This window comes from Topomyia yanbarensis, chromosome 3, assembly GCF_030247195.1.
Source record: "Topomyia yanbarensis strain Yona2022 chromosome 3, ASM3024719v1, whole genome shotgun sequence".
Lineage (NCBI taxonomy): Eukaryota > Metazoa > Arthropoda > Insecta > Diptera > Culicidae > Topomyia > Topomyia yanbarensis.
The window spans coordinates 380,608,171-380,617,030 of record NC_080672.1 but is presented as its reverse complement, the minus strand read 5'-3'; positions in this window follow the sequence as shown (position 1 = coordinate 380,617,030).

Genomic DNA, 8,860 nt, shown 5'->3' with positions numbered 1-8,860 from the left:
ACTTTGAACTCGTTTTTCTCGAGATCAACACGATGTCACTTAGTCCGGTCTGGCTCAACACCGACCAATTGTCTTATGGAACATTAAAGTCGTTTTATCGTAAATCAAATCATAGTAAACCGATTTGACAATTTTTTTGTAGTTTCATAAAATAATCTTATGATTTACATACATTCTTCTTGAGGCCATAATATATACGATATTGTAATGCAATTTGCTGTAGTATTTGCCTGAGTGTATGAGACGCTGTCTTTTAGGTCTTGGTTAAAAAAATCTTAAGGCATAACAGACGTAACACGAGATGAATTTTCATCGCCCATAGAAAAAACGGTCGATTTGAATTATGAAAAATGCGCCACCTCACCGAGCGTGGCGCTTGTGAAGCGATTTTGACACATAGCCATAATGCGTCACTTCGTTACCGCAAGCACCCGAAAACCAAGATGAAGGGGAAAAAGATGGAAGCATTCGTCACTTTTGAATGTATTAGTTTTATACACGTCAAATTGAACATGGCGTCCGCGACCCATAAAATAAATAAACATAAAGATCCGAACAAGCATGCTGATTCTTTTGTGCACGTTGAAAAGAGAGAAAAGGATGAACTTCACCACGGATCTTCCGACTCGAACACTTAGTGATACTTTATTATCTCGAAACTACCGATAAAAATAATTATGACTGAACCGAATCAAAACCTCTGGCCACAGAAAAGTCCACCACGTTATTTGTTTTTCTCCTTCATATTCGTTTGTTTTATCGAAGAAAAATGACAACAATGGCCCAGAAATGTGAAATGTATTCCTGACGAAGTGTCCAAGGCAAGAATTATTCAAAATCATCTCGTAGTTTCCTGCACGAAGTCGATCGGTAAGCAGATACATTTTAAGATCTTGCCAATTTATGCTATGGAAACTAAAGATATGCTGAGGCCATATTCAATTTAGATATGTTTAATGATCAGTCGCAACCTAACAAGTGATAAAACATCAAGTCGTGAGATTATTATGAATGATAATAACTACATATTCAGGTTGCGTTAGGATACAGTTCCGTAGAAGACCAACACATCGAGCATAGTTTGCACTCAAGAGAAAGATCAAAGATTTCGTTGAAAGGGAAAGTAGTGTCATGTACTCGTATGCAGAATCATCGTGGCGAACCATCAGCTTAGAATTTTATAAAATTAAATTCTCCCATAACCTACATAGTGAGTTTTCATTTACGAAAAACTAAAAATGAAATCGTTGATGCGAATTGATCTTGATATTGGCAAGGAAATTTTAGGGGTTGTTTCTCTGCGATCTTGATCCAATTACCTCGATAACACAGCCAACTTTTTAGGCTACATAACCTTGTTTTTATAGTAAAAGCAAACGCCAGTTTGAAAAATAAAATAAAGAGTTCCTGATGTCTCCGGGATTCCAAAAGCGCGACGGCAAAGAAGAGTAAATAGAGACAAAAATCAATCTTACGACCAATTAACTTTAAGAATTGATTTCTTCACACGAAAAGAAAAACAATTTTAGTGTTGCCTAACTTCCCCTAACAATAAATGGTTGTTGAATTTTAAAAATGCAGACGTAGCTCTACATTCTTTAAATTTGTCAATTGTAGTTATTATTACAGACACTTTATATAACATACTAGCGGAGAGAAAAACAATAAAACTAGCAACCATGGATGTAAACTGGCATCACGGAAGCTCCCATAAGCTTTGCATGCTTCCTCTTGCACTTCTCCTTTCAAAACCCTCATGCTCATTTGGCTGCACTTTTTGACAGTCCGTTTGGCTTTTGGCACTTCGCTAGTCTGCGTATAAAGTGTCTAGTTATTATGCTATGCAAATTGAAGTACGTGACATAGGCGATTTTTCTATTTCGCTCTTCAAATTTAACAACTGCAACAATGCTCCTACCTTTCATCTACTATCTTGCAGTTGACAACTGGTGTGGGCGTTGTTGCCAGGACTTCGGTTGAAAAAAAATATTTCCCATGGTTGCCAGAATCACATTTTGTGCAATGTGTTCAACAGATGTCGCTAGTATAACGTGGGCGATGATTTTTTTGAATTTTCTTCGAGCTGTTACGTCTGTTTGTCTGTGGTATAAGGCTAGGATTTATTTTTCATATAAGAAGAAATGTGTTCATATACTAGAAACAAATATGAACATATTTTTTAAAAAACTTGAACAAAATGGTTTACCGAAAAAGCTTACCAAATGTTAGCTATTCGAACGATGCCAATAAAAGCATCGCTGATTATATTATTATGCGTATTAATACAACAATAGCCAAGTGGGGTGCGGCTACCAGATTTGAACGATTATTCTATTTCCTTAACTACCCATCCCAATCCTCTGTATTTATTCAATAAACATGTCGCCCTTGGCGGTAGCAAAGAACATATCTAATAAATCAATCCACTGAGCAAACATGTGTCAACAATTCAAACAGAAACGAGAGGAAAATTGATTACATCAGAAGTTGAGAGGGGGTCCACCATTCGAATATGGCCGAGTAGCTTTCTTCCCAACGACATCATCAACAATAATGGCAACAATAACAACATCATCAGATACAACAAAACATGGTAACAAGATAAAGAACCGCTCGGCGACATCCGGCTTTCCCGGATGTGAGAGAAGAAAATAGAACCCCCGGAAGGGAGGAGGGAAAAAAAAGTCCCACCAACAATAGATCCATCCACATCATGCGTTTATCTTCCACCAAAATCAATCTATTTGTCTTTCAAACTGTGACTAAACCTATTTCACGCCAGTTTATCGCTCCTTGTCACCCACTGCGACGCATCCTCGACGACAAACCCAAATAGATGTGCTGACCGGCGAAGTACCCCTGACCCCCGTCAATCATTCTATTTTTGCTGTGTGCGGGATATCGTTTGTGGCATTGTAGCATACCTAAACATAGGCACCGGAGAAAGGTCAAAACTTGAATGCGGGGGGCACCACTGGAGGCAGATCCTGGTCGCAACTTCAAACATACTTTCCAATGCTCCGAAGAAAGCAGCCGTATTACATTACGTTTACAAATTATTCATGACACAATCGCTGAATAAACACACGACACGGCGATGACGAGGAGCTGACAATTGGCACCGGAATTGAGCGCCCAGGCTTCGCGCTGCATGGTGCTTTGCTTTCATAGGACAGGCCAACTACTTGTGCTAGCGTGTTTTGTTTATGTTATCCTTTTCGAGGGTCGTAGAGATGAATGAATGTCACGTGCCGGGAAGGTTCAAGCAACTGACAGCTGTAAATGTGTCCATTTTGCACCCACAATCCCACTTGTCGTTTAAAGCATTAGAAAGTATTATCACGACAAGAGCAGAGGTTGAAATCAATACTAAACATTTGTGTCGCTATCAATGAAATGTCGACACGCTCCGTTTCGTGGAGAGCATTGATCCGTACCGAATTTGTAATATTTTGTGAAAGATGGCTTCAAAATTCATGTTCCGATAAAAGACGACCTTGGGCATTTCTATGATTGTGGGTTTGCACGAAGAAGAGTGAATAAGTCCAAATTTATGGCCGAACATAAAACTTATACAGCATTGAGCGATCGGAATGTTTATCTTTTCCTGACCGGCCATAACATTTCATTTATTATAGCTACAACAGTCGTAAGGTCCATCGAACTACCATCTACATACTTCGACAGTCCAACACGAAGCACGGAGAGTGCTGCCAACTGACATTGAAAGCTTGGAAACAAAAGCAAATATCCTAACAATGTGCGTCCTTCGGCTGGCTTTCCACACAGGCCACCATATTTCTTTGCTATTTATTATTTATCAGCAACGAATCAGACGCGATGACCACCAGCGCAGTTTAGTGATAAGAAATTCAACGTGAAGCACATCCAAAACGCTATTGGAACAGAAAGCGATTGACTCACTTTTGACACTCTGGGCCAATTGAGACATGCAACTCAGTCCGAGTTCATATCTTCCCCAAGCTGAGTAGGGAATCAAAAGTGATAAATGTTTTTTGTGGGGCAGACTAACACGATTGCTATTTGATTCGATTGTTCGGTTTTTGTCCGCCTCGTTCCTAGCTCGCAGCCAGCCACAAAAGCACGCAGATAGGATGCTGGGCGGGGGAATGATTTCTCGTGATGGGAAAACAGAACAGAAGGTTGTTTGTTATTGCCACTCATTGATGTCATAACCTTTTGTGATCACTTGATATTTTTCGGACTTGATGGACAGGTTCTCCTTTGTCACAGTTAACGCCTGGGTTGACATCCGAACACAAAGGACTGGCAATTGATGTGTTTTAGATGATGAGACGAAATAAGAGCTTATTTATTGCAACCGGCAGACTAGAAGCGATTTAGATCCTGGTTTTGCTGCCGAATGGCATAGGAGTATTTAACTCGTATCATTTCCGATTAAATCGTACTCAAGTTCACTTACTTGATTTACTTCAGCCGCATTACCGCTCGTTACCTAGTATTTTGCGGCTTACAATGATATTTACGAGCATAAGAGTATATGTACGTACATTCGATTCCAACGAATCCTCCAATCATTGACGCAGCATCGAGATGTGGTTTCCGCCGCTTCAATGCAACCGAATGAAGTAAGAACATGAAATCCAATCAACGTGTTGTCGCTTCGTTGAACATTTTACTCTGGTTGCAACGAGAGATTAAAATGCAGTAAATGTAGACTGGTGTAGTTCCAGTCTGTCAAAGTTGTCGATTGAGTTTCGGCTGCGAATTCGACGTGCGCATTGGAATGGAGAGATCGATTGACGGGATTCCTCGATGATATTGCGATTTATTGGGATAGTGGAATCCAGCAATTAATTGCACCCCGTCACTTTTCGATTGTTTACGATCCATTGTTTCTAAATTCACCAGTTTTATCTATGAATTTCGTAAAATTACTTCGAAGTGATTTTAAGCGTGTGACATACATACATACATGACATGACGCTTTTTGAAAACTATTCAGAAACCGTTCAAATTTAAAATAGTTACGATTTGCAGATATTGGGACCAGTCATGCCCGTAGTGTGCGGTTGACACCCGCCAAGGGCTCCAACCTTAGGGGGTGCTGAAAATATGACCATCGTCGATTCAAACGAAACTTTGAAGTTGAGCTCGGTTTATGAATCTCCTTGATTTTCTCTGACAACTGCAATGTTTTGATACGTGCATTAATTTCAAAATAGTTTTGTTCGATTACTGTATTTTATACAGCGAAACTTTCTGAGTACGACTTACAGGGAATGAATATTTCTGGACGAAAAAATAAAACACTGAAAAAAATGTTCTGTCATTTTTCATAAAAATAAAAATTTGTGTTAAAAATTCAAATTGCAAAAAAAACAATTTTTTCTAATTTTTTATATTTTGTCAATAAAAACCTAACATTTTGAATATATGATGTATGATGGAGATCTTATCGGTAAAAAAGTTATAACTTTAAACACTCAGGTTTTTTTACGCGGGGGATACATGCCGCGTACATGAAAACCGCGTAAAGGAAAACCGCGTAAATTTCAAAATCCTCGTAAATGAGAACCGCTTAAATGTCAAAATCCGCGTAAAAAAATCGCGTAAAAAATACCGCGCAAAAAAAAACCGCGTAAAAAAACTTGAGTGTACATGATTTTAAATTTTATACTGATTGACATACAAAATTGTAAATTATATTACAGAATATAATACTAAGTATCGTTTTAAATCAAAATGCATTTAACAAAAATCTTCCAAAATGCGATAGTTTTCGAGATATTTGGAATTTCGTTCCAACGTAAACAGTTAATTCGTGTGATTATGCCCTGTTTAAAAGTTATTCGTGTCACCCCATCATAAAATGTCAAAAATCTTATGTCGATCGTTTTAAAGACATAAAAGAAACTTTTTCAGTGTAATTGGATCATGGAGAAGCTTTCAATAAAAAAGTTTTCCTAAAAACAACTTTTGACATACTTTTATAATTCATACTATTTGCAGTCAAAAATACAATCAATCGGCATTTTAAATCAAAATGCTAATAACAAAAAATCTAAAATGTGGCATTTCTCGATATATTTTAAATTGTGTTTTAACATCAAGAAGAAGAAAGTACTAAAATTTACGTTAAAAGAAAAAGGTTGTTTTATTTTTGCGTGTGCAGCCGACATATAGCATTATCGCATGCTCTTTATGCGTATATAAAGCTGATACAACCAGGCCCGTAGCCAGGATTTTGTTTCGGGAGGGGCTTAAAAAAAATTGCATAAAGCTTTTAATTCTGACAATTTGATATAGTCACTAGAAACTAAATTAAATTTTGAAAAGCTCATAATGAAATGAATTTCAAATCTAAGACAATCCTAAAAATATGTTCATTGTCACAAGAAAGGTTATAGTACTTACTCTCGTTACAACAAAGTATATTCTAGAGTTCACAGTGTTTATGCGCTAACCGAATATGACAATGCTTGACGGTGCTGGAAAACACTAGGTGTTCCAAGCTACACCTTTAAAAGGCGTAGAAGATGCTAAACCGAAATGAGTAGAAAAATATCCATAAAATGTTCGAACGAAGAGAATGTCGAAATTCGCACAAAATCTTCTGATTTAGCGAGCGATTTGTAGATGCCCAGAGACGGTTCAACTTCTATTTTCTTTGTCTTGCGTTCTGCGAGTATTACCAGTTCTATTTAAATGAAACTATTTTCAAGACTAGCCTTGGTCTGGTAGATTAGAGATTAGAGGATTTTTGGTGATCAATAGGATCAAAATATAAATTTAAATGATTAAATAAACTGAAGGAAACTGCCCACAATTTAATTTATTAAAGAAAATTGTCTACAAATCGAACGAAAACACTGATTACTAATATCTTCTAATTTTCCTTCAAGTCGCCAGTCGCCGTGCATATTTCGTTCACCGTGCTGTTTCAAAATCACGAAATTTAAAGAACTAGCTCCTTGAATCTATCGGAGAGATCCAGATCCCAAATCCTCTCGTTTCATCGTTTTATTGAAACATTCCAACTAAAGTTGAATCAAAATTTTAAATACATGGTAAGTTGATCATATAACGTGCACTGGTGCCAAACACACTACTTATTCTCGTTTTGTTGCTAATAGTTTTATATTATTTCCAAATTGTGACGTATTTAGATAGGTATTTTTACGGTGACTATGAGAGCGGTTTTCATTTTGATAAAAAACAGTGTTGGAAGTCACGTCAAATCCACCTAAACGCACGGTAACTGGTGACTTGACGGTACGTGAAATTTGTTAAATGTATTACCAAAATAACTAGAATGTCTATCTTCTGACGTCGCAAAAAGCAGAAGCAAAAAAAAAAATTGCTACGCTTTAGCAGGCTATAGGCACCAGTGAATCAAGCTAGCTATTGTTCTATATCAGTGCACATACAAATTGTATCGTTGCTCCTGGCTGCGGAGTGAAATGAGTTTGCCAAATGAAGCAAAAGTGTCTGTGCTACGGGATAACACGAACAGTTCAGGAAGTGGAACAATTAGTTAAAGTGAAAATTGAGCTTAATCTCGCTGAAGTTACCTACATTCAGCTACATCACGTAAAAAACTGTGTTTTGATCACGTTTAGAAGTTTAGCACAGGCCGAAAACTTCATTGCAAAGAACAACATGCAACACGAGGTCGAATTTAATAACACCAGAATCAAGGTCCCCGTGCATATGGAAAACGACATGGTGGACGTGCGTATCCATGATTTGGCCCCGCGCACGAAGGATGATTTCATCAAACGAATCATGTCGCAAATGGAAAAGTAGAATCTATTACGAATGATACCTAGAAAAAATTTTTCACCGGCATTCCCAACGGCGTTCGTATTGTGAGAATGCGAGTGACTAAACCAATACCTTCTTACATGACTATCGAATGCAAATCACCGAAGGATGGCGTGACCTATAAGCAAACAACGCTAATCACATATCCCGGGCAGACCCCAACATGCCAATTCTGTAACTATACAGCCTACTACGGAAAAACATGCGCCGAAGCAACTAGTCAAAACTCATCTACTACAGCCAACTCTAACTAGCAGCCACCGATACCTTCAGATAAACCTAAAACAACGATCCAATTACCCAATAATGCAGGTACAACGACCACGACAACCGCTCCCAAACCAACAACTAGCATCGCCAATAAAGAAGCAAATACTGATGAAGACGGATATACAACAGCGACCCATAAGAAGACAAATAAGAACCTCTGATCGTGAACAGCAAGAAAGCAGTACCGATGACGACATGGACGGGAACGATAAAGCGAGAGAAGGCAGACTGAATGACCCCCAAGCGGCCTCACCACCAAGGAAAAAGATCTCAACACGCAGCAGCAAACTGCGTCAACAAGATCTGGCAGACCGACATTCTTAGATTTTTTTTTAATTTTTACTTATTGACCCACGGCTCAGTTGTGCTAACGCATTGAGCCGTTTCAAATAAAACTTTAGATTGGAAAAAAGAACTAGATATTATTAATATGAACAAGCTCAATAATTTCAGCATCTTTTTTATTCCGACACATGGGCGGGTATACATCGCACTTACTTCACCTCTGCCGAAGAGTAACGTAAGGCCAACTTTCTTTGATGATTTCTGTTGTTCTGTAGTTGAGTGCCCAGAAAATATAGAACAGCTGCTCTTGGGTCGATTTCAATTTATTTATTATTTTCTCTCTCTTTTTCTTCGTGATCTCTGCTCATCTCTCTCATTTTATTTCATAACGAACACAAATAAAACGAAAACATGAAATCGAATCATTAATCCCAACTTATTGACTGTAGACTCAACTAGTTACAACATTTTAGTCGCTCTTCGTGATAGGCTACTG